Raw genomic sequence first — 23,992 nt, forward strand, 5'->3', positions numbered from 1 at the left:
CATGCATCTGTTTCTTCTTTCTGGGAAGACTCTTAAATATGCATAGATTGCGACATCACCTTAACTCTACTTGGCATAAACCCAGACCCTCACTCCCTCTTCCGGAAACTTGCTCTACAGCCTATGCTGGCCAGACTCGCCTCCCTACTTACAGGTTGTTTTCTCGGCAATAAAGCACTTCTTTTTTTCTGTTCATTTCTTAACCATGATTTCTGGATGACAATAGATCAACTAGACAGGGGCAGGGGGGGGGAGAGGGAGAGGGGGAGGGGGAGGGGAGGGGGAGGGGGAGGGAGAGGGAGAGGGAGAGGGAGAGGGAGAGGGAGAGGGAGAGGGAGAGGGAGAGGGAGAGGGAGAGGGAGAGGGAGAGGGAGACAGAGACAGGCAGCCAGACAAGGTGATTGGTTTGTAAGGCAAGTGCATACTCCAGGCTGGAGACACACAGCAGAGTTGAACTTGCTCTCTCAGACCTGAAGGCGTCTGGAAGCAGAATTCTTCCTGCAAGCCTCCCTCTGAAGGCCTTCAAGTGACCCCACTCACATGGTGATGGGTAATCTCTTTCACTTAATTACGACTGATTTAAAATGTTAAATGTTTTTTTTTTCACTTTTCTAGTTTGAAATATACTTGTTTTACTTATTTTTTTCTTTCTTTGCCTCCAGGGTTATTTCTGGGGCTCGGTGCCTGCACTACAAATCCACTGCTCCTGGAGGACATTTTCCCCATTTTTGTTGCCCTTGTTGTTGTCGTTATTGTTATTGTTTCCATTGATGTTGTTGTTGGATAGGACAGAGAGAAATCGAGAGAGGAGGGGAGACAGAAGGAGAGAAAGATAGACAGATACCAGCAGACCTGCTTCACCATGTATGCAGCGACCCACCTGGGAGCTGGGGGCTCAAACTAGGATCCTTCCACTAGTCCTTGCACTTCGCACTATGTTCACTTAACCCACTGCAATACCACCCAACCCTCACTTGTTTTATTTTAATGAGAGAGAAAGAGACAGGGACACCAGACCACTGTTCAGTTCTGGTTTATGGTGAGGCTGGAACCTGGGACCTCAGAGCCTTAGGCATGAAAGTTTTTGTTTTGGTTTGGTGTGGGTATTAATTAATTAACTAATTACCTTATTTAGCATAGTCATTATGCTATCTCCCATACTAGTGAAGAAAGATTTTAAAAAACACCTGGGGCTAGGCAGTGGCACACCCAGTTAAGCATACATAGTACTAAGCACAAGGACCTGTGCAAACATCATGGTTCGAGACCCGGGCTCCCCACCTGCAAGGGGGTCACTTCACAAGCAGTGAAGCATGTCTGTAGGTGTCTATACCGCAGGTGTCTCTCCCTCTGGATCTCCACCTCCCGTCTCAAGTTCTCTCTGTCCTAGCCCATAAAATAGAAACAACAGCCGCCAGCATCAGTGGATTTGTGGTATCGGTGCCCAGCCCCACCCAGCCTCAGCGATAACCCTGGAGGCCGCGGGTGCGCGGGAGGGGCAGTGTAAAGCCCCTCACAGAAGGTTTACGCCCCCCCCCCCATCACCAGATGGAAGTACTAACCCCAGGAAACTTCACTAGCAGTAGAGCAGTGCTGTGGTGCTTTCTCTCAATGTCTCTCACACTCCCGTCTGTTTTTAAAATTAATTTATGTGTTGGATAGAGACAGAGAAAAATTTAGAGGAAAGGGTGAAATAGAGAGAAAGAAGGATATACGTGCATACTTGCAGCCCTGTTTCACCACTCCTAAAGCTTTCACCTTGCAGTTGGAGACCAGGGCTTTGAACCCAGGTCTTTATAACCCATGTGATTTTTCTTCTCCGACGTCTACTAATGGCATTGACATCAATCAAAGGAACATAAAGAATAAAATGAAGGGGCCAGGCAGCGGCGCATCTGGTGACGCGCACACACTACAGTAACACAAGGACCTGGATTCAAGCCCCCAGCTCCCCACCTGCAGGGAAAAAGGTTCAGAAGCGGTGAGGCAGGGCTGCAGGTGTCTTTCTGTCTCTTTCATTCTATCTCCGCCTCCCCTCTCAATTTTTCTCTGTCTCTTTCCAATAATAAATAAATAAAAAGATAGAAGAAGAAGAAGAAGAAGAAGAAGAAGAAGAAAAGGAAGAAGAGGAAGAAGACTCCAGAGATGTTCCCTGAAGGACAACCATTTCACAAGTTCAGCTCCACCTGGGGAAACTCCTGGCTGCCACAGTTTCCAAGGGCCATGGGGAAGGGGTCTTGAGGGGATACAAGGGGCAGTGGTGGGAGTCGGGCTGTAGCGCAGTGGGTTAAGCACAGGTGGCGCAAAGCACAAGGACTGGCATAAGGATCCCGGTTCAAACCCCGGCTCCCCACCTGCAGGGGAGTCGCTTCACAGGCGGTGAAGCAGGTCTGCAGGTGTCTATCTTTCTCTCCTCCTCTGTCTTCCCCTCCTCTCTCCATTTCTCTCTGTCCTATCCAACAATGACGACAACAACAATAATAACTACAACAATAAAACAACAAGGGCAACAAAAGGGAATAAATAAAATAAAATATTAAAAAAAAAAAAAAAGGGGGCAGTGGTCTGCCATCCAGGATGCCACCTTTGCCGTCTATCAGCATCTCAAGATAACTGCCTTCCTCCCACTTAAGGCTGTCTTCTACCCAGACACAAAACAGAGCAGCGAAAGCTAAGTACAGGTGGGAAAAACACAAATGCAGACAGTGGGGCTGTGTTCACTGGTTCTAGAATGAGTCCTCCTTCCCTCCCCGTCTTCTCCCCAACTCCACTCCCAGCCCCAAAACAGGGAGGGCCTGGGTACACAAGCTTCCCTCCAGATCTGAAATTACCACCTTCTCCCACTTCTAAAACAAGACTTTCAGCACACAGCACGGTGGGAGTGGGAATAGGGGGAGCCCCCCCCCCCCAGTGCAAGCCTGCTCCCCCCCCCCCCCCCCCCCCCGCAATGCAGCTGGGTTCCCAGAAATCCTCAGGAGAGCTGGAAGGATTGTCCCACACCCTCCTACACCCTGCTCATGACTAAGGCATCCCGCTGGGAAAGCAGGCAAGTGCGTGAGGACTACTGACCCAGCAGCTCCTAGCCACTCAGCTCTGCCCAAGCCCTGAATCTGGCCCTTCCTGGAAATGTTTACCTCTTTAGGAATATGAGTGCTGGGTGGGAGTGTGGAGGGGCAAGATAATTTGGGGACTTGGGACAAATCACTTCGTTCCTTTCTCTACAAGTGCAGAGACTTCCTTTCACTTCTATGTCGCTGCTGTTGTTGTTTACAATGGCATCTTGCAAATAAGGCACAACTTCACTTTTCCCCTTCTCTTTCTGCCACTGTCTCATTCATTCTATTCCCACTGGGGTTACTGCTGGGGCTTGGTGCCTGCAGGATGAATCCACTGCTCCCAGCAGCCTTTTTTGCCCTCCCTCCTTTTATTATTCGATAAGATACAGAGAAATTGAAAGAGGGAAGAGGACCAGATGGTGGCACACCTGGTTAAGTGCACACATTACATACAGTGCGCAAGGACCTGGGTTCAAAGCCCCAGGGCCCCCACCTGCAGTGGGAAAGCTTCACAAGTGGTGAAACAGGGCTGCAGGTGTCTCTCTCTGTCTCTCTCTATCTCTCCCTCCCCTCTCAATTTCTGTTTCTATCCAATAATAAATAAATAAATATTAAAACTTAAAACAAAGAAATGGAAAGGAGAGGGATAGAGAAAGAGAGATAACTCCAGCACTGCTTACCTGCTTGTGGTGCTTCTCCCCGGTAGGTGAGGACCGGGGGTCTTGAACCCAGGTCCTTACTGTGCATAGCAATGTGTGCATTCATCTGGGTACACCACCACCTACCTCCTCATTCTTTTTCTCTTAAGATAGATATACATATCAGAGCACTACAGTGCCATGGTTTTTACCATGAGGAGCCTGGACCACCACTGGCTGAGATCCACCAGAAAGCCCTTTCAAAATGCTGCAGGTGGCGCAGTCGAACTAAAAGCCCCAGGTTCTGAGTTCAGTCCCCAGCATTGCGTGTGTCAAAATGATGCTCTGGTTCTACTGCCCACCCCCACCTATTATGAGGAAAATGTTGGGCTCTGCAGAAATGGGAACTGCTGGGGAGAAACTGGGTGATTTTCCATTGCTAACAGCACCCGTGAGAGAAGGGGAGGGGCACTAATCAAGTACATTCACGCAGTGAAGCTGGAGGATCAAAATAGCCCCAGCCTTCCGGCTCTGTGATGCCTGCTTGCTTGGGCACTGAGAAACAGCACCGAGCGGGTGCAGCCCCAGCTATTGCTGGCAATGCCAGGGTGCCAGCTCCTAGCCACCTGCTTTGTTCTGACTCCCTCCCTCCACCTCCCCAGATCCCCCCGCACTCGGGACAGCAGCCTGCCATCTGTGCCTCTCCACCCATCAAGGTACAGAGAAGAGACAATGCTTCTCCCGAGGGCTGGAAGGTGGCATACCTGGCAGACTGCACACGCTACCATGTGCAGGGGCCAGGGTTCAAGCCCCTGATCCCCACCTGCAGGGAGGAAGCTTCACAAGTGGTGACACAGAGCTGCAGTTCAACCTGTCTCCCCCCCCACCTCGTCCCTCTCAATTTTTCTGTCTCTAACCAATAAAATAAAAAGAAATAAAAAAGTTTTTTAAAAAAAAATTTATTCATTTATTCCCTTTTGTTGCCCTTGTTTTATTGTCGTAGTTATTATTGTTGTCATCGTTTAGTTAGATAGGACAGAGGAGGGGAAGACAGAGAGGGGGAGAGAAAGACAGACACCTGCAGACCTGCTTCACCGCCTGGGAAGCGACTCCCCTGCAGGTGGGGAGCCGGGGGCTCGAACCGGGATCCTTACACCAGTGCTTGCGCTTTGCACCACCTGCACTTAACTTGCTGTGCTACCGTCCGACCCCCAATAGTTGTTTTTTTTTCTAAGAAAGTTTCTGCAATTACTGCTTCCTGGCCTTGATATCGAGTCCACTTGGCCTGAGAACAGAGTGCTGAGCTCTAGCCGGTGCTGAGTGACTTTCCTGTAGTGGGTGGTGTCTCAGGATTCCATGGGAAAAGGTAGGCAAATGAATTAAGCCTCCACAGAAGGGCTTAAAGGTTTCTCTCTCATTGGGAGGATGAGGAAAGACAGAGCCCCACCCCCACCCCAAGCGCCCAAAAAAAAAAAAAAAAAAAAAAGTAGTGTATCCAGCCAGCGAGACAGCTCACATATTGGGTTCAAGTCCCTGGTCTCCACCTACTGGGGGATAAAAACTTCACCAGCAGTGGAGCAGTGCTGCAGATGTTTCTCCTCTCTCTCTCTCTCTCTCTCTCTCTCTCTCTGTCTCTCTCCCTTCCTCCTTCCCTCCCTCCCTGTACCAAAAGCAAAACAGAAACCAGTGGAGTTACACAGGCACTGAACCTCAGCAATAGATAACCCTGGTGGCAAACAAACCAACAAGCAAAAGAGACAATGTAGCTAGAGCATTTGCTATGTCATGTGCACAGTCTAGGTTGGAGACCAGCCCCCACTGCACTGGAAGAAACTCCTATGTTTAGTATCATCGCCTTTCTCTTTCTCTCTCTCTCTCTCTCTTTTTGAGAAAAGTTGACTTAAAGCAGTGAGGCCTAGTCAGTAAAAAGAAGAAGGAGAAATGAAGTGTAATGTAGAGCCCTGCAAGTGGGAGCCGGGGGCTTGAACTGGGATCCTTGTGCAGGTCCTAGTGCTCCACACTATGTGTGCTTTTGCCCAGTACACCACCACCCAGCCGGGCTCGAACCGGGATCCTTGAGCAGATCTTTGCGCTTTGTGCCATGTACACTTAACCCAGTGCGCTATCACTAGCCCCCTATCATTATTTATTTATTGGATAGAGACAGCCAGAAAATGAAAGGGAAAGGGGTAATAGAGAGGGAGAGACAGAGAGACACATGCAATACTGTTTCATCACTCATGAAACTTCCCTTCTGCGGGTGGGGATTGAGAGTTCGAACCCAGGTCCTTGAGCCTTCTAACATGTGGCTTAGCCAGGTGCACCACCACCCGGCCCCTTGTCTGGTCAACTGTTAGGAAGCCAAAGTCTTGAAAGGAAGCACATGAAATTCACTTTTTTCCCTCCAGGGTTATCTCTGGGGTTTGGTGCTAGCATCATGAATCCACTACTTCCGGTGGCCTTTTTTTTTTTTTTTTCCATTTTACTGGATACGACTGAGAGAAATTGAGAGAGGAGGGGGAGATAGAGAGACACCTGCAGACCCGCTTCACCACTTGTAAAGTGTTCCCCCCTGCAGGTGGGTGTGGGGGCTCGAACCCAAATCCTTGTGCGGTCTTTGCACTTAGTACTATGTGCACTTAACCTGTTGCACAGCCACCTGGTCCCAAATTCACTTTCTTTTTTTTTTTTTTTAGTATTTATTTATTTATTCCCTTTTGTTGCCCTTGTTGTTTTATTGTTGTAGTTATTCTTGATGTAGTCATTGTTGGATAGGACAGAGATAAATGGAGAGAGGAGAGGAAGACAGAGAGGGGGAGAGAAAGACAGACACCTGCAGACCTGCTTCACTGCCTGTGAGGCGCCCTGCAGGTGGGGAGCCGGGGGCTCGAACCGGGATTTTTACGCCGGCCCTTGTGCTTTGTGCACATGCGCTTAACACGCTGTGCTACCGCCCAACTCCCCCGAACTCACTTTCTTTAACCAAGTGATCCCAGACCTTCTCAAGCACAAAACCTTATCTTGTGGGTTATGTGTTAACCTGGGTGTTTGGTGAGTACTTACCATGGGAAGCCTCCAGAGTAAAATGAACTCCCTGACTGACCTTGGGGTGCAAACTCCTTGCAGCAAAATGAAAAGCCGAGTGATCAGGGTGTTTGTCGAATCGGCAGTTCCCAGTCTCACTCCCAACACTGCCCTCCGCGGGTAATCTTTTCCATCAGCCATAAAAGCCTGACTCAGAGCCCGAGGAAGACTCATGATGAACCAGCGTCATCCTTGGCTCCCAGGTGCCTTACTCACTGAGTACAGATCAGATCAGACCAAACCCACCTGGGGTTCAGGACCTGGTGGCAGTTGGAGCCAGGGGAGCAGAGTAATGCTCTGTATGTATGCTACAACTGGAATATTTGTCTTTAAAATAAAAAAGGGGGGAGCAGACATGGGTGTAACTAGCTGACTGTTACAATGCGTAAGGACTCAGATTCAAACCCCTGATCTCTACCAGCAGGAAGAAAGCTTTGCAAATGGTGAAGCGGTGTGACAGATGGGTGTGCTTTGTTCTCCCTCTTTTCTTCCCAATTCCTCAGTTTCACTCAGTCCAATAAATAAGTAAGATGTTAAAAAAAGAAGCAATAAAAAGGGTAATGTTACATACAATCCCCCAAGCCAGGCTTCTTACAAGCTCTGCTAGAAGTGAGTAAGAAAAGACACAAATAATAGCTCGCACTGTGTTAAATATATCCATCCACAGAGTTAGAGGATGACTCAGAACAGAGGTGGCCGGGATGGTCTGCAGTGACTAGACTGTCAGAAGTCCAAGTCTGAGATACTAAGTTCAATTCCAGTGACTGCATATGCCAGAGTGAAGCTCTGGTTCTCTCACTCTCTCATAGTGTGTGTGTGTGTGTGTGTGTGTGTGTGTGTGTGTGTGTGTGTAAGTTTATAGTTGATATGGTTTTTAAGAATAAATGTAGATAGGGAGCCTGGTAGTGGCACACCTAATTGAGTTCACACATTACAATGCCCAAATACCTGGGTTCAAGCCCTTGGACCCCACCTGCAGTGAGGAAGCTTCAGGAGTAGTGAAGCAAGGTTATAGGTGTGTCTCTTTCACCCTGTCTCTCTCCCCCTCCCCTCTCAACTTGTCTCTACCCCAAACAAATAAGTAAATAAAATATTTTTAAAAGAATATATGTATTCATTCACACAGACACGCACACTCATTCACTCACACACATATGCACGTTCACCTAGGTTCGAGCATACGGCAGTACCAGGGATCAAACCTTGGTCCTTCAGTCCCTCAAGTATGCAGGTCCTGTGTTATAAAAAGGGATGTCTCCTTCAGTCTTGCAGATGACTTAAACAGCAACAATTCTTAGATTCAGCTTCTGGGTTTATTTTTTCTTGTTTGTTTATTTGTTTTCCTAGAGCACTACTCAGCTCTGGCTTAATAGCAGTGCTGAGGACTGAACCTGAGAACTCAGAGCCTCAGGCATGACTGTTGTTTTGCAGAACTATGATGCTGCTCCAGCCCTGATTTGGGGCTTAATACATCTCCTGATCACTTTCTTCCCATTAAGTAACACACAGCCATCCACAAAATAAATTTCAACTGTGGGCTTGCTGTAAAGTTTTAAACCGGATGCACCCCAGGCCCGGATGAGTTGTTCCTGACTAAGTGGTAACGCGGTGTGCATGTTTTACTCTAAAAATAATAATAAAAAAGACTTTGCTCTCTCCCTCTCGGTGTTAATCAAAACCACACCTTCTCCAAGTCTTCCCTTTAGGACAAAAGCAAACACAGCCCCACTTTTCAAGGGGCAAACCCCACCCAACAGACAAGCTGCTGCCCTCCCAGGCTCTCCAGATATTTCTGAGAAGCCAATTAACTGCTGACATTGGTGTGGGCTTCACAGAGCACACAAAACCGTCGACTGGTACCTCTTGTTGGGGCTTGTGCTGTTTGTCTGCTACGTATGTTCGATTTGTAATGGGAGTATGTCAGCCTCTTTTGTTTGAACTGAGACAATGGGAAAAGCCCTGGGGGGGGGGGTCAATTATTAATCTCCAATGCAATCTGAAGCAGGGAATGAACCGGTCTTGAGCAATCTGTGAAAGACACCCAACAGCATCCATCAAAAATGAAAGATGGTTCCCAGGCAAAAGCAGTCTCAAGCTCCACTGCATGTCATTAGCCAGTGAGTGGCCTGAAGGAGGAGACATCAACTCTGAGAAAGGAATTTCAGAGTCAGGCGGAGTCTGGTGGAAACCTCACCTCTATTAGTGCTCCAATGACAGTGAAGAGTTACTTCCTGCTCCTCTGCTTGGCAAAAGGGGTTGGGGGGGGGGGGGGGAGAGAAAGGAGCAAGTCACTGACATCATTGAATGAAAAACAGAATGAATAGTACTACTACAATGAATAGTAGCGGGGGAGGGGTGGGAGGAGGAATAACTGACTTCCTTCATTGCATCTATATTAGTAATTGATTGGTTAGTAGTCACTGGATAATTACCACAATCTCTGGGCTCCTGAGCCCTATTCAGAAGTCCTCAAAGTCCAGCAGCTATGCCAAGATGCTCTAAGACATTGGTATGAAACACCTGAGGGGGCTGATTAGTGGTGCAGCGGGTTAAACACACATAGTACAAAGTGCAAGGACCTGCCCAAGGATCCTGGTTCGAGCCCCGGCTCCCCACTCATGGGGGGGGGGGTCACTTCACAAGCAGTGAAGTAGGTCTGCATATATCTTTCTCCCTCTCTACCTTCCCTTCCCTTCTAATTTCTCTCTGCCCTACCCAAAAAATAAAAATAAATAAAAATGGAGGGGAAAAAATGGCCACCGGGAGCAATAGATTTATAGCACAAGTACTGAGCCCTAGCAGTAACCCTGGAGGCAAAAAAAAAAGAGAGAGAGAGAGAGAAAATAAAGAAAAGAAAAAAAACCACTTGAAATGTTCTATTCAAAAGACCACTACCCTGTAAAGCTCTTTTACATCCTTGCTAGATAGCTTTCTGAAAAGATGGTGATTACTCCAAAATGAAGCCTCTCAGAACTCTTCTTTTAAATTAAAAAAACCATACTTGATTATAGATAAGTAGAGACGAAAAAATGGAAGTACTTTGGAGAGAGAATCTTGCCAATAACGATATGTTACCCCGGGGTTGTTGGAGAGACACCAAGCACACATCAGATTTACTAAACAGAAATTGACTTAAGTACAGATGAGCAAATCAGATCAACTCTCGGTTTTACAGATTTTAAGGTTTCAGTTTAGTTTGAAAGCAAATTCCAGGCTGGGGGAGACCGCTTAATGTTTATGCTATGTCTGGGGCTCTGAGGTCCTAGGTTCAATTCCTAGCAGAGCTAAGCAGTGCTCTGGTTGGTGTCTCTTTTTCTCTGAATCTCTATCATTAAAAGTTTTTTCACCATGACATCATCTCCCCAGACAATAATTAGGATCCACCTGCATATCAGATTTCAGGCTCAGGCAAAACAAACAAACAAACAACAAAAAAAAAACTAGTATAGCTATAGGCCCTTTGAAATATAACTAAAATATGCCTACCAGCTATCTACAAAATGGAGGACCCTCAACACTTCATCTGCACTATCCCAGCCTTTAGGTCCATGATTGTTTAATAATTTGTTTGACTTTGTATATTAACTCTCTTTTCAACCACCAGGAAGCGACCAGACTTCCTGGGGCAGACGACCCCACTAACGTGTCCTGGAGCTCCGCTTCCCCAGAGCCCCACCTTCTACGGAAAGAGAGAGAGACAGGCTGGGAGTATGGATCAAACCTGTCAACGCCCATGTTCAGCAGGGAAGCAGTTACAGAAGCCAGACCTTCCACCTTCTGCACCCCACAATGACTCTGGGTCCAAACTCCCAGAGGGATAAAGAATAGGAAAGCTATCAGGGGAGGGGATGGGATACAGAGTTCTGGTGGTGGGAACTGTGCGAAGCTGTACCCCTCTCATCTTATAGTTTTGTCAATGTTTCCTTTTTATAAATAAAAAATAAATTATTAATTTTTAAAAATTTAAATAATTTAGTTTGGTGGGGAGAGGGGGAGTGGTGGCACACCTGATTGAGCACACACAGTACAATGTGCAAGGCTCCAGGTTCAAGCTCCCAGTTTCCCACCTACAGGGAGAAAGCTTCAAAAGTGGTGAAGCAGAGCTGCAGGTGTCTTTCTTCCTCTCTGTCTCCCGTCCTATTAATTTCTTGCCTCTAGACAATAAATAAAGAAAATACAAAATACTTTTAAAAGATAAGAAATAAATCAATTTTTTTAAAAAAGCAAATCTCACACCCTAATGTCAGAACATGCAAGAGATAAATAGGCTCTTCTCTCTCTCCCTCTCTCTCTCCCTCCCTCTCTCTCTCTCTGTCTCTGTCTCTCTCTCTCTCCTCCAGGGTTACCACTGGGGCTCAGTGCCTGCACTACGAATTCACTGTTCCTGGATGCTATTTTCCCCCATTTTTTGGTTGCCCTTGTTGTTGTTGGATAGGACAGAAAGAAATCGAAAGAGGAGGAGAAGACAGAGAAGGGGAGAGAAAGATGGACACCTGCAGACCTGCTTTACCGCTTGCAGTTGGGGAACTGGGAGCTCGAACCAGGATCCTTACTCTGGTCCGTGCACTTCACACCATGTGCACTTAACCCATGGCAATACTGCTTGGCTCCCTCTTCTCTCATTCTCTCTCCCCCCACCCCACTCCCTTCTCGCCCCTGAAAATAAATAACTCATTTTTAATCCATTATCAAAAATGCAAATTCCTGACAACTCAGGGAAGGAGGTACCCATGAAAAAATGTGACTCAAATATCTGACACAGAGTCAACCTGCCCAGCTGTGTATGGGAGTGGTGAGGAGATAGATCACGTGTGATTTTTAGAGGAGAGCTGATGTCTGGAGGCAAAGACTGTGTGACCGGGTCACTCTGTGTTGGCAAAATTAGGCCACTGAAATGATTATGTGTGAGACACTGTGAGCCCAGAGCTTAGGACTGGGAGCAGGTGACATCCTGCATCAATTCTGGTATCAGGGTCTTCATTGGTCTCTGCTTAGTGTCATCACCCCATCTAGAAGGACCCAGCTCATTACCCCAGACCTGGAAACCTGTAGGTGGTCCTATTTCCACGTGGTACCCTTATAAGAAAGAACAAGATTCAGAGAGCAACATTTCAAACAATCCCATGAAGATCCTGAATCCGATGTCTTCTCAATGTTCTTATTATGGCAACCCGCATTCAGGGGATACAGACAGGGGCATTAAACGAGGACAAGGCAGGGATGGAGAAGTGTCTAAGAAAAAAAAGTTCAGGGGGCCGGAAGGTGGCACACTGGGTTAAGTGTACATAGTACTAAGCACAAGGCCCGCGCAAGAATATTGGTTGGAGACGCGGGTCCCCAACTGCAGGGGCTGTGTGTGTGTGTGTGTGTGTGTGTGTGTGTGTGTGTGTGTGTGGTGTCACTTCACAAGCAGTGAAGCAGGTCTGCAGGGGTCTCTCTCTCTCTCTCCCCCCCCCCTCCCCTCTCTTTATCTTCCCCTCCTCTCTCAATTTCTCTCTGTCCTAGCCAATAAGATGGAAATGGCCACCAGGCACTGAGCCCCAGTGATAACCCTGGAAGCAAAAGCAAAAAAAAAAAAAAAAAAAAAAAGCACTGACGGAGCCAGATGCTGGCACTCCTGTTTAATTGCACACGTTACCACGCACAAGGACACAGGTTCAAACCTCCAGTCCCCACTTGCAGGGACGAGGCTTCACGAGCAGTGCTGCAGGTATTTGTCTCTCTCTTCCTCTCTATCCTCCATTCCTCTCAATTTCAAGATAAATAAATAGATACACTTAAAAAAAAAAAAAGCTCTGGTATGAATGTGAGGTAATATAACCAAAGTGATACCAGACATAAGTAGTTGGCTGGTCCCAGCTGACCAAGTGGTCAATTAAGCTCAGAGAATAAACACATAATTATTCAGTGTGTACTAGAGATGTCAAATTTCCAGCACACAGCTCGGCAAGGTTATCCAGACTCAGTCTGAAGAAACTTATGGACTTCACTCTTTGATTACAGAAGGGCACTGTCTCTGTGATCCTGAGAATGAAAATGATTTATAGTTAGTAAAAGAAAATGAAGTCATTAATTAATCAATCCCTCTTTGGGGAAAATGAGTAACAAGAAAAGGTATAAAGTAAATGCATGGGGCGTGGGGGGGGGGAGGATATTCCAAATTCTTACTCACCAAAAAAGTCAGACAAAAATCTTCATTTGACTGTGAAGGTTACAAACACTTTCACACACTCTGTTAACTCCTAAAGCAAAGAAACCTTGTTTTCTTTTTCTGTTTCACCAATTTCCCAAGAAACTCCTGGCCAACTGGAAGCTATCCTAGCTAAGGAAGTAGCAAAGATGTAAGGTAGTTGGGGATACCAGGCATAGAAAAAATAGAATTGCGGAAGGAGATAGAGGAGGTGAGGCTATCTTAAAGAATTAAGGTCCACGGGACAGGTGGTGGCAGACCTGATTAAGTGCACACATGGCACTGCAAAAGGACCCAGGTTCAAGCCCCTGGTTCCCACCTGCAGGAGTTTCACGAGTGGTGAAGTAGAGCTGCAGATGTCTCTCTGTCTCTTTCCATCTGTATCTCCCCCCTCCCTTCTAAATTTCTCTGTCTCTACCCAATAATAATAATAGACTTCAGGTCCAAAATAACCCAGGATATGCCGATTCATTCCCTCTGTTGAATTGTCCTGGGTGATTTGTTACTGGAAAGCCATCAGGACATTGTGCTTTCATGAACCCCCTTGTACCAGGCACAAAACTAGGCTGTGGAGTGGGGGGTGGGGGGTGGGGGGATGTAGTTCAATTCAGCCAAACAAAACTCAAGTGTCAAAGGCAAAAAGGTTCTTGCAATGGAGACAGGTGGCAGATCACCTGGTAGAGCTCACACATGACCATGTGCAAGGACCTGGTTTCAAACCCTTGTCCCCACCGGTGTGTTATGTGGGGTGGGAGGGAGGTGGCAGGCCTTCCCACGTGGTGGAACAATGCTGCAGCTGTCTTCTCCCTGCAGCTGATCCTCCTCTCTCTCTCTCTCTCTCTCCCTCTTTCCCTCTCTGTCTCCCCCGCCTCTAGCAAAGAAAAAGTTTCGGGAGTCGGGCGGTGGCGCAGCGGGTTAAGCACAGTTGGCACAAAGCACAAGGACCAGAGTAAGGATCCCGGTTTGAGCCCCTAGCTCCTCACCTTCACAGGCAGTGAAGCAGGTCTGCAGGTGTCTATCCTGGGAATTGGGTGGTAGCACAGTGCGTTAAGCGCACACTGTGCAAAGCGCAAGGGACCTGCAAGGGACCTCCGTAAGGATCTCAGTTCGAGCCCCTGGCTCCCTACCTGTAGAGGAGTCACTTCATGGGTGGTAATGCAAGTCTGCAGGTGTCTATCTTTCTCTCCCCCTCTGTCTTCCCCCCCCTCTCCATTTCTTTCTGTCCTATCCAATAATGACATCAATAACAACAATAAAAACTACAACAATAAAACAACAAGGGCAACAAAAGGGAATAAATAAATATTAAAAAAAATTTAAAAAAAGAAAAAGTTTCACTGGTAGCAGTGGAGTCTTCCTGCAGCCATCAAGTCCCAGCGAGAACTCTATTGGCAAAATTAATTAATTATATCATGAAAAATACGGAAGAAGGAAGGGGAGTTAAGGCTTCTGCAATTGCTTCCCCACTGAACATGGGCGTTGACAGGTCGATCCATACTCCCAGCCTGTCTCTCTCTTTCCATAGTGGGGAAGGGGCTCTGGGGAGTCGGGGCTCCAGGACACACTGGTGGGGTCCTCTGCCCTGGGAAGTCAACTGGACTATTTTAGAGATCATTGTCCTTGTCACTTAAGTGTGAAATACAGTAACAATGCAAAACAAGAAAGAGAAAAAGTGACTGTACAAAAGTTAGATCAAGGTTAAGCTTTTCTTTCAGGTTTTTACAAAATGTATTTACTTATGAGGGCAGGGAGAGGGGAGAGGGAGAGGGAAAGGGAGAGAGAGAAAAGGAACCAGAACACTGCAGCCTTGGCATACGGAGGGGCCATAGAATTGAACCTGGAACCTCTGGAGGCTGAGGCATGCAGATCTGGTACTTAACCACCATGCTATCTTCCCAACCCAAGATTTTTTTTGGAGGGGGTTGGGAGTGGGGGTGGAAAGCATAGAACAGAGAGAAAACAAGATGCAATAGGGAGGAGGAGGAGAGAGACACCTGCAGCACTGCTTCACCACCTATGAATCTTCTCCCTGGCAGGTGGGGACCAAGGGCTCGAGCCTGAGTCCCCATCCCTGGTAATGTGATTACTCAACAGATGCAAGACCATCACCCAGCCCCTTATAAGTCAAGATTTTTTTAAACACAGGTGGGGTTACTTAAAATTAAGAGGACAAAAAGAACTTTGTTCAGGTCTTAGTAAATTTCAACAGCAGATTAGAATCATATGTCACTGACATACTTTGAATTTCTAAATGTACCTGACTGGGGTCATTCATCACACTGGCCTCTGTTTGAAAGCGAGAGCTTATATTTTTAAAAGAAACAGTATAACTTTTAAATAGTCTGCTGTGACAGAAATCTGCATCTGAAAGTGTTCATTAGGATTCTTGTTTCTTGAAAACATTCCTATCTTTTTATTTTTTTTCCCCAAAAATAAAATTCCAAGTCTTGTCTGTTTGAGGGCATGAGTTCAATTCTAGCACCACAGAAACTTTTTTTTTCCTTCAGGGTTATCTCTGGGATTCAATGCCGGCACTACAAATCCACAGCTCCTGGCAGCCATGCACTTACCAACACCTTTTTATTGGGTAGGACAGAAAAAAATTGAGAGAGGAGGGGGAGACAGAAAAAGAGAAAAAGACACCTTCAGACCTGCTTCGCCGCCTGTGAAGCATCCCCTCTGCAGGTGAGGAGCCGGGGGCTAGAACCCAGATGCTTGCTTGGGTCCTTGTGCTTCCTATATGTGAGCCTAACCACCTGGGCCCCCACAAACACAATTTCTAAAGGGCAGGTAGACTGCTATTAGAACACTAGCTGGCACAGCTGAAACCCCAGAGCCCACACACATTCAATCCCCAGCACCATCTTATGCCAGGGCTCTGTTCCTCTCCCTCTCCCTCCCTCCTCTCCCTCCCTCCTCTCCCTCTCTCAAACACACAAATCAGAAAAAAAAAAAAAAAAAAAAAAACAGAAAAGAAAAAAGGAAGAATGAATCTTACAAAAAAAAAAAAAGTGGTGGTATAGCATAGTGGTTATGCAAAGAGACTTTCATGCCTGAGGCTCTCAAGTCCCAGGTTCAATCCCCCACACCGCCATAAGCCAGAGCTGAGCAGTGCTCTGATAAAAACAAGCAAGCAAGCAAGTAAACAAAAACTAGGAACTTCAAAAATATTGGCCTATAAACAATTCAAATTGTACTTGGAGCCAGGAAATGTCACTGGTAGGTTTAATGTTGCAAATTTGTTGCGTGGTCCGAGAGGTGGAGCAATGCATAAAGCATCAGACTCTCAAGCAGGAGGTCCTGAGTTCAATCCCCGGCAGCACATGTACCAGAGTGATGTCTGGCTCTTTCTCCTCCTATGTTTCTCATTAATAAATAAATAAAACATTTATAAAAAAAAAGAAAATGAAGTGGTACAATGAGGGCCTGGTTACATAGCAGACACAAAAAGCAGGCTCCCAAAACTGAGAAGCAAAAAAGGAACAGGATGGATTGGGGCAGACAAGAAGGCAAAGGAGGGTGAAAAAAAGGAACTGAGTCTCATATCTTCTCCTGCTTTAAAAAATAAACAGTGGGGTTAAGCGCAAGTGGCACAAAGCGCAAGGACTGGTGCAAGGATCCTGGTTCGAGCCCCCAGCTCCCCACCTGCAGGGGAGTCACTTCATAGGCAGTGAAGCAGGTCTGCAGGTGTCTATCTCTCCCCCTCGCTGGCTTCCCCTCCTCTCTCTGTTTCTCTCTGTCCTATCCAACAACGATGATATCAACAATAATAACTACAACAACAATAAAAAAGGGCAGCAAAAAGGAAATAAATAAATTTTTTTTTTAAAGTCTGACAAAAAAAATAAATAAACAGTGGTCACAGTTGAAACAGTCTCCCAGGCTCCTCTGCTCCCCACCCATGGGGTGTCACCTCCTGTCTTCATCCACCCTCCTAGAGAAGCTGTCCTCTTATCTCCTTGGTGATCTTATCAGCACGCAAGTGGAGAGGAACAGCCATGACACCATTTCCAGATGTGTTTGTTCCAACATGACGAAACTTCTCCAAAGTCTTTTCCTAACTGGTCTAGAATGTGCCACAAGGCATAGGAGTCGTCCTTTCCAGGCCCATCTGCAAACTCCACGAGGGTTTTCTCCTCGTTCAGTCAATTAAGAACAAAGTCAACTCAACTCATCAAAGGCCTGTGGTTGAGTGACCCCAAGATACCCAGGAAATACAATGTGCTTTAAAGCCTGATAGTGGTGGGAGGGGGTCTGAAGGGTATGAGAGCCCAGGCAAGGTGGGGTACATCTCCAGAGAGGGGAGGTCAGGTGGATTGGAGGACCAGTCAGAGAGAGGAGTGGCATGGGAGGCGGTGCAGTGGATAAAGCCCTGGAATCTCAAGCATGAGGTTCTGAGTTTGATCTTTGGCAGTACAAGTACCAAGGTGATGACTACTTCTCTCTCCTCATTCTTTTTTTTAAAAAATATTTATTTTATTTATTTATTCTCTTTTATTGCCCTTGTTGTTTTATTGTTGTAGTCGTTTTTGTTGAATAGGACAGAGAGAAATGGAGAGAGGAGGGGGAAGACAGAGAGGGGGAGAGAAAGACAGACACCTGCAGAACTGCTTCACCGCCTATGAAGTGACTCCCCTGCAGGTAGGGAGCTGGGGGCTTGAACTGGGATCCTTCCGCCGGACCTTGCACTTTGTGCCACCTGCGCTGAACCCACTGCGCTACAGCCCGACTCCCCTCTCTCTTCTCTTAACCCTCTCATTAACAATCAAATAAATTCAATCTATGCTTTTAATTTTTTTAAAATATATATTTTTAAATATTTATTTTATTTTATTTATTCACTTTTGTTGCCCTTGTTGTTTTATTGTTGTAGTTATTATTGTTGTTGTCGTCGTTGTTGGATAGGACAGAGAGAAATGGAGAGAGGAGGGGAAGACAGAGAGGGGGAGAGAAAGACAGACACCTGCAGACCTGCTTCACCGCTTGTGAAGCGACTCCCCTGCAGGTGGGGAGCCGGGGTTCGATCGGGGATCCTTATGCCGGTCCTTGTGCTTTGTGCCACCTGCACTTAACCCGCTGCGCTACAGCCCGACGCCCGCTTTTAATTTTTTTATGTTTATTTTTTGGATAGAGACAGCAAGAATTTGAGAGGAGGGGGTGATAGGGATAGAGAGAGACACCTACAGCACTGCTTCACTATTTGAGAAGCTTTCCCCCTGCAAGTAGGGACCAGGGGCTCAAGTCTGCGTCCTTGTGCACTGTAACATGTGTGCTCAATCAGGTGCACCACCACCCAGCCACCAAATAAATGAAATCTTAAAGAAAGAAAGAAAGAAAGAAAGAAAGAAAGAAAGAAAGAAAGAAAGAAAGAAAGAGGAGAGAAAGGCACTTGAGAGGATTCCTCCCTCTCCACTCCCAGACTTGTCCCAATAATCAAGGAGAGCTTGAGTTTTAAAAGAAAAAGACTAAAAGTGGAATGAAGTAAGAAAACCCAACTCCACTGTGGCATATATACACAATTTTTATATACACAATTTTTCATAACTACTCAGTTATGAAAAATAGGGATTTCACTTTCTTCACCCCATCTTAGATGGAACTTGAAGGAACCATGCTAAATGAGATAAGTCAGAAAGAGAAAAATGAATATGGATGATCACACACACACACACACACACCACCTGACAAAAAAAAAATTAATGCAGACTCAAGATATGAAGATGCCTGGTAAAATATGAAAGATTTCAAGTGCTTTTTAAGATGAAACAGCTAGGGACTGTTTATAGAGGGGAAAATGCTTGCATTGGGGGTTGGAGGGTATTATCACAGCTGGAATTCACTTTCCTGTGCCAGGGAGCCTGATTATGGTCCCCAGAAGGCCAGAGATGATGGCAGAGGCTGGGGGGATAGGGGCAACTCAGAGCTGTTTTTCTCAAGAACACACAATAATTTAGTCTCCTAACATTTAAAACTCAGACTTAGGGGCCAGGCAGTGGCAAACATGATTGAGTGCACATGTTACCATGCACAGGGACCTGGGTTCAAGCCCCTGGTCTCCACCTGCAGGGGGGAAGATTAATGAGTGGTGGAGCAGTGCTACAGGTCTCTGTCTCTCTCTCTCTCACCCCTCCTTCTCTCAATTTCTCTCCAACCTATCAAATATCAGATTAACATCAAACATATCTAATATAGACGAATGAATAAAATAAAATTACTACAAAAAAAAAAGGAGAGAGAGAGAGAGAGAAGTCACATTTGGTGACAAATTCCAGTGACAGTCTGGGGGCAATGAGCTCTGGGGGAATCTCCGAGGACCATCTACAACACCAAATTTATTTATTTATAATGCATCACGCATGAGCAGATATTTATTCTGACACTCTAGGCAAGTTATATACATACAGCAATGAGCAAAAAGCTCAAGTCCCCAGGAAAGCACTCTAAACATAAAACATAAAAAAATAATAATAATAAAACAGGGAGTCAGGTGGTAGCGCAGCAGGTTAAGCGCACGTGGCCCGAAGCCCAAGGACTGACGTAAGGATCCTGGTTCAAGCCCCCGGCTCCCCACCCGCAGGGGGGTCACTTCACAGGCGGTGAAGCAGGTCTGTAGGTGTCTCTCTTTCTCTGTTCTTCTCTGTCTTCCCCTCTCCATTTCTCTCTGTCCTATCTAGCAACAATGACATCAATAACAACAACAATAATAACTATAACAATAAAACAACAAGGGCAACAAAAGGGAATAAATATTTAAATATATATTTTTTAAAATAAATAAATAAAATAAAACACCCCCAGTTCCCTTCTCCATTTTAGAAAGACCATAAAAAATTTAGTTAAAAACAACAACAAAAAAGACTTGAAAAAAATCCAGAATTCAGACTAAATAAATACCTAGCTACCCAGTCAATTGACTTGCCCTCTGAGGTTCCCGTGAACTAGAAAGTGAGGACACACTTTCTCAGCCTGGTCACGTCTAGTCAGAAGGCACACTGCGTTACGGGCAGTGGAGTGAAAAATCGACATTATTATCTCCAGTGTTTCCAGAGGCCACATCTTACGTCTTGCGGGAGGACTCCCAGGCATTGTCTGTTCTTTACTTGCAACTGTCAACACAAAGACACCAAAAGAAAAGACTCACCTGGGGGTGGGTGGTAATGCACGGGTTAAGCGCGCATGGCGCAAAGTGCAAAGACTGGCATAAGGATCCTGGTTCGAGCCCCTAGCTCCCCACCTGCAGTGGGGGTTGCCTCACAAGCGGTGAAGCAGGTCTACAGGTGTCTATCTTTCTCTCTTCCTCTCTGTCTTCCCCCTCCTCTCTCCATTTCTCTCTGTCCTATCCAATTATACCACAACAAAATAGGGAAAATGTAGAGTAATGCACACAGCTATATACAAATAATGTCAAAGGACATATAATGGTGATGTTGTGTATGAGATAGCAAATCTTTTCAAAGTTAACCCAATTGCCAAATAATTTGATGACAGCAATAACTATCTATTGCCTTCTTAAACCCTAAGACCCCAGGAACCTCCCACTTCCTCTATAGAGCCTATATTTCCCTCAGTCCTGGAACCTCTAGGGTGGGACTCACTTTCCTGCATGCTTCTCTCAGTTCATGCCAAATGATATTACATCTGCTGATCTCAAATTAATCAACGCAATGAGTACCACCTCAGCATGCTTCACTACAGACTGTGTCCAGAGACGTCTGACATGGAATGTCAACCCTTCACCCTCATTACTCAGGTGAGGCGCTTCCTTTCATAGGATTCTCTAATTCCATTTCAGGTGGTTCACTTCCTAACAAAGTCCCAAAACCTATATATAGACCAGGTCCCATGAGATAGGGCATATGTTCCCATGTATCCATAATTTAGAGCAAAATATATACCTGAAAGCATAAATGCACAGCAGTCTGCAGTGAGTCAGTATATGCAGCAAGCAAGTAGAAAGACCTAAAAAGACATCATAAAGTTCCTAATGAAATAGTGTCTACTTAGAAGTAGATAACCTCCTCATCTACCTCCTATTACACTTCCCTCAGTCACTCCAAAGCTAACCTTATCAAAGTAGGTACTGCAAAAGCTGAATAAGGACAAGAGACTGACAGACTTTAACGATGACTCTTTAGTCACTATCAGGCCACCCATCATCTGGAGCCCTAGTCGGGGAGTTCTGAGATTCCCACACAGACAAGATGGACCTAGACCTCGAATAGATTCCTCTCCACTGTTACTGGTCATCGCTATCAGGAACAACACAATAGACCCTCTGTGGGCCCCCATAGAACCTTGCCCTCAACATGGATGAACCACGGTAGAGAATGTTCCATCCTCCAAAGGGAGGCTGAACAACATACTCTATCTTCCACCTGAGGAAGATGGGTTCTGATATTGGGGCAGCTTAGAGCATTCCTACTCATGACCACAGAATGCGAGGTCAGATCTACAGGGATGCAGAGGTCACATAGGCTTCTAAGCTGAATATGGGCCCCAGATCACATCAAATCAATGGGATTTACAGTCAACAATATTTATACATGTTTCCCATAGTTGGGAGCTACTCACGTCCCTGATCCAGCTTTCTGGTCCTTTTTCCAGTCATGATATCATCTCCCCAGACAATAATTTGAGTCCACCTGCATATCAGATGCCAGGCTCAGTAAAGAAAACATTAGTATAGTCATGGGCCCTTGGGAATATACCTAAAATAGGCCTACTAACTATCTACAAAACAGAGGACCCTCCCCCCGATCTTCATCTTCACTAATCCAGCCTTTAGGTTCATGATTAGTCAACAATTTGTTTTGCTTTATATGTTAACTCTTCTTTCAGACACCAGGTTCCAGATGCTACCATGATGCCAACCAGATCTCCCTGGGCAGACGACCCCCACAAAGTGTCCTGGAGCCCTGCTTCCTCAGAACTCCATTCCACTAGGGAAAGAGAGAGGCAGGCTGGGAGTATGGCTTCACCTGCCAACGCCCATGTTCAATGGGGAAGCAATTACAGAAGCCAGACCTTCCACCTTCTTCACCCCATTATAACCCTGGGTCCATCCTCCCAGAGGGATAAAGAATAGGAAAGCTATCAGGAAGGGAGATGGGATACGGAGTTTTGGTGGTGGGAATTGTGTGAAGTTGTACCCCTTCTATCCTATGGTTCTTGTCAGTGTTTCCTTTTTATAAATAAAAATTATAAAAAATAAAAATAATATAATATATAATAAAAATTTTTAAATGGGAAAAATGGCCTCCAGGAGCAGTGGATTAGTAGTGCTGGCATCAAGTCCCAGCGATAACCCTGGAGAAAGAAAGAAAGAAAGAAAGAAAGAAAGAAAGAAAGGGAGGGAGGGAGGGAGAAAAAAAAGGAAGGAAGGAAGAAGAGAGAAAGAGAAGAGAAGAGAAGAGAAGAGAAGAGAAGAGAAGAGAAGAGAAGAGAAGAGAAGAGAAGAGAAGATGGCGAGACACTAGCACCGACTCCTGGCATCAGCTCACCGTAGAGTAAGACAAGGGCACCAAGGCAGCCAGTGAGCAAGAGGCTACTTAGATCTGGGGTTCTATATCACAGGAGGTGATACAGACAAAGTCAGCTAGGGTGAATGCTTTTTAGTGATATTTTCCTTCCCTTCCCCTCCCCTCCCCCTTCCCCTTCCCCTTCCCCTTCCCTTCCTTCCCTTCCTTTCTTTTCCTCCAGGGTTATCACTGGGGCTCAGTGCCTATACTATGAATCCACTGCTCCTGGAGGCCATATTTTTTCCATTTTATTGCATAAGACAGAGAGAAATGGAGAGGGAGAGGAAGATAGAGAGGGAGAGAGAAAGAGAGACACCGCAGGCCTGCTTCACCACTTGTGAAGCATCTCCCCTGTAGGTGAGGAGCCGGGGGCTCAAACCCAGGTCCTTGTGCTTAGCACCATGTGCATTTAATGGGTGTGCCACCACCTGGCCACCCTTTAGTGATATTTTCTAGGGTGTCACAAAAGACACCCTTTTTTGTATCTGGTGATTAAAAAAAAAAGTCCATGGAAACTTCCTATCCTGAGGGGAGAAGCTTCTGCAGGTCTGCAGGTGTCTATCTTTCCCTATCTATCTACCTCCCATTCAACTCTCGATTTCTCTGTTTTATCAAATAGGCTAAATAAATAATTTTTTTAAAGGGGGGGAATGGATGCCGGCTGGAAGAGGTGGAGCACTGAAGCAGGTCTGCAGGTGTCTATCTTTCCCATCTATCTATGTATCTATCTATCTTCCCCTATCTATCTATCTATCTATCTATCTACCTATCTATCTATCTATCTCCCATTTGACTCTCAATTTCTCTCTGTTTCACAAATAGCTTAAATAAAAAATAAAAAAAGAAAGAGAAAAAAAAAAAAAGGCTGCCGACTGGGAAAGATGGATTCAAAGGGCCGGCACTGAAAACCAGCAACAACCTTGGTGGCAAAAATAAAAAAGAATATGGGAAAAGAAAGATGTACATCAGGTAAAAGGGGTCACACCCAAAGTGAGAGACAGCAATCAGAATTTTGAGGGGTGTGTGTGTGTGTGTGTGTGTGTGTGTGTGTGTGTGTGTGTGTGTGCGCGCTGATTTAAAATGCTTTACACTGGAAACCTACAGAAACATCATTGACTAAAATGACTTCAACTAAAAAATATATTCCTTTTTCTTAAACAACTTCTTTTTATATTTTTATTTGTTATTGAATAGAGACAGAGAGAAATTAAGAACAAACAGGGAGATAGAGAAGGAAAGAGTCAGAGAGACACCTGCAGCCCTGCTTTACCACTCGTGAAGCTTTCCCCCTGCAGGTGGGGACCCGGGGCTTGAACCTGGGCCCTCGTGCACTGTAATGTGTGCATTCAACCAGGTGCACCACCACCTACTCCTTTCCCCCGCACCCCCCCAAAAAAAAAACCATTCCTAATGATTCTTCCTAATAAAACTTCGCCCCCCTCCCTTTCAGATAAGACATGAAGGTTAGATGGGAGTTAATTGGAGAACACATAATACTGAGCTACG

At 45.9% G+C, this 23,992-nt stretch overlaps 1 protein-coding gene and 1 long non-coding RNA gene across 6 annotated transcripts in view; one reads left to right on the forward strand and one right to left on the reverse strand.

Annotated features, from left to right (window-relative positions):
- Window positions 1-22,424, forward strand: part of LOC132540491 (uncharacterized) — a 493,968-nt gene extending 471,544 nt beyond the window's left edge. Inside the window, exon 3 of the long non-coding RNA XR_009551698.1 lies at window positions 22,367-22,424. This is a non-coding gene — a long non-coding RNA (uncharacterized LOC132540491). The remainder of the gene's footprint in view (window positions 1-22,366) is intronic.
- Window positions 1-23,992, reverse strand: part of TIAM1 (TIAM Rac1 associated GEF 1) — a 447,258-nt gene that overhangs the window by 231,981 nt on the left and 191,285 nt on the right. The window lies entirely within an intron of this gene.

This window comes from Erinaceus europaeus, chromosome 9 (assembly GCF_950295315.1).
Source record: "Erinaceus europaeus chromosome 9, mEriEur2.1, whole genome shotgun sequence".
Lineage (NCBI taxonomy): Eukaryota > Metazoa > Chordata > Mammalia > Eulipotyphla > Erinaceidae > Erinaceus > Erinaceus europaeus.